Here is a 3052-nt window from a genome sequence, read left to right as displayed (position 1 = left end):
TTGCCCAACCTCTTCAATGAGGACCCGAGTGGCCTTTATGTCCGTGACAAGGTATGCCTATGCACCAATCATCTGTTTCTTCATAAACATAGGTGTGCATGCTGATATAAAACTACAGCTGAACATTTGTTATGTTCTTTGTTAATTGTATGTGTTTTAATCTTTTCTTACTTTTGTTGACACAGATTTCACCGCTCTTCACTCCTTTACTGCACATCGGCGGAAATCATGGGACATGGGGCTCTGCTAGGGCTGTATTTTCTATTTTCCCTTAAATTTCCCCAAAATGTCAGAAAAACACTTATGTTGTTAAGTTACTGTGTTCTGGGGAGAAGATAAGTTGGTGTGAAGTTACCAGGGCCGGTCATAAAGATGGCAAACTTCCTAACATAAATAAGTGGATACGATATACACACTAAAGCTGAAAAATCTGTATTTAGCATCAAGTCTACAATATTGATAGTTTACCTATGATTCATTTTTAATGTATGTTGTTTTTATTGTACATCATTATTTATATATTTTTTAAATGTCATGAAAAGCACTATACAAAGTAAATGTATTATTTATTAAGGTCTGACATGTCTTCAGAAATGTTGCAATTTTAAAATGTGTTTTGTTTGGTAAATTGTTTGGTAAATATTAATTCACATTTGTGGTACCACTAAATAAACAATTAATTATTTAAATCAATATTGTTATTAAAATATGTTTTTGTAATGCAGGGAGGGTGGACAGGGAGTTTAAAAAATGAACCCCAAAAGGTTCTTTGAGGAACCATGATAAGGGGTTCTTCAATGAACTTATACGGGTTCCCACAAAAGGTTCTTTGAATAACTTTTAGGGGTTCCCCCACAGTTTCAATTTGAAAACCCCCAAAGGATACTCCAGGAACCTTTACTTTTTAGACTGTATATGGTTAAAAGTCACCTTGTCCGAGAGACATTTACATAGTTATACACAGCCCAATTTGGGATGACTATTTTGGGGCGAAATAGCGGCCACAACAGACAGACCTGATATCGCCCATAATTCGACGTCCTTGGACGTCACGTGCTGACTGGGTATGACCAAAGTTATTCTATTTAGCTACACTTTGTAGTACATTTTTACACCATAATAAATGTTTCTGATGCCACATAGCCCGTTTTCAAAGGGAGTCGTTGGTTTTTAGGGGCAGTCGCTTTTTAGCTTTTTTTCTGAAAGTATTTTCTCAACTGCGATACCAACTCCAGTCAGCAGATGGCGATGTGCGTCTTTCAGGTGATTCTGCCACCGTGACGTATAATCTAGTGGACGGGATGCTTCTTCAACATGCTTCTTCAACATCAACAGCTAATCAGCCACCTTGGTTCACTAACTTTATGGAAAAAGGTTTAGTCAATAAATCTAGCAACTCCTCTCATACTGGGAAAATACAGGAATAACCTAATAAAATAATAAACCTCCACACAGGAATACACACTCAGAGCCTCCTGACTGGGCCCTGTTAACACCTCCACACAGGAATACACACTCAGAGCCTCCTGACTGGGCCCTGTTCACACCTCCACACAGGAATACACACTCAGAGCCTCCTGACTGGGCCCTGTTAACACCTCCACACAGGAATACACACTCAGAGCCTCCTGACTGGGCCCTGTTCACACCTCCAAGGTGACCCCCCTCACACTGGAATACACACTCAGAGCCTACGAGGCTTTTCTAAAAACACTTTACGTGGTTCACTCACCTCTTTTTTTTAAACTAGGATTTTAGATTTGGTATCCACTCGGCTCGCTGCCTCTCAGATCAAAGGTGGGTCCATCTGCTCCATTCCCAAAGTGTGGTCTCCCTGAGATCCCAAGTTTGAGGGATCCCTGGTGCACCATTTACCCAGGTCGCCAGGAGCGGTCAACAAGTCAAGATTCACATCCCCCATCGCCAAATGTGGTGGTTAATTTCAAAAGAGACAAACTTATCACACAAGTCAGAGTTATTCTTAAATCGAAATCTTTATTCACTTATTAATAAGGGAGCAGGTCAATACAACACACACATATAAAGTGAATCAATTGAGTATCTATGATAAATGATGGCTGGTCGACAAATCACCCCCAGATGATTCGTTGAGAGCCACGATACAAAAGTACAAAGGTCTTTTATAGCCAAGATACATCCCTTTCAACCTACATGACCAACAACAGATGTATAGAACGGGTCACAAGGTTAAGATTTGTATGAAATATACTTATAATACTCAGCAAACAGTATCTGCTGTAAAAACAGTACTCTTTGTGTAGAGACCAGGGTCTCTCCCTGGTACCATATAGAACAGAAACATTAACTCATGCTCTGGAATGCGGTCTCTTTAGGTTTTATCACCCAAAAGACATTGTAAATCTCCTGTCAGTGTTTTCTCCCAGAAGTCCATCCTCAGTAGAACACACAGACACAATAGTTCTAAGAACCCTCTATTCTGTTGCATAAAACAACCATTTGATGCAATAAAAGTATTATAACATAATGTTGCAGTTTTGCTCTCTGTGTCCACTGAAAGTTGACTAGTAACAACAACTGGGACATAAGTCACCCACCATGAGACCCACTAAATCTGCCAAGAAGAGGCAAACAAAAGAAAAACCCACACCAAACTTAAAGACAGGAAGCACACCAAAAAGGTGGAGCAACTAAAGGTGTTGACTCTCCACATCTATCAAGACAACTGGAGCACTGGGCCAGACACTCTTAAATAGAACCTGGACCAGCTCAGATGAAACACCTTCCCACTAACGAGATGGACAAGCCAGCACAGGTGTAACACATACTGACTAACGAGGTGACACCAATCAATGCACCCTGCGTGCTAGCGAGCTATACGTGCTAACGAGCTAAAGTCCAACCTCAAAACATAAATGGAAAAACCAAAGCCTGTAACACCTTCCCCCTTTAGACAACAAATATATCCTATATTTTTGTTGGACAAGTTCGCTCACCCCCAACAGAAAACAACTTCCATTTCACATAATCAACTACAATGCTTCTACAATATAAACATAGTGTCTACTGGCTG

Source organism: Salvelinus alpinus, chromosome 2 (assembly GCF_045679555.1).
Source record: "Salvelinus alpinus chromosome 2, SLU_Salpinus.1, whole genome shotgun sequence".
NCBI classification, from domain to species: Eukaryota; Metazoa; Chordata; class Actinopteri; order Salmoniformes; family Salmonidae; genus Salvelinus; species Salvelinus alpinus.
The sequence above is the reverse complement of the archived record's forward strand: the minus strand, read 5'-3'. Positions refer to the sequence as shown.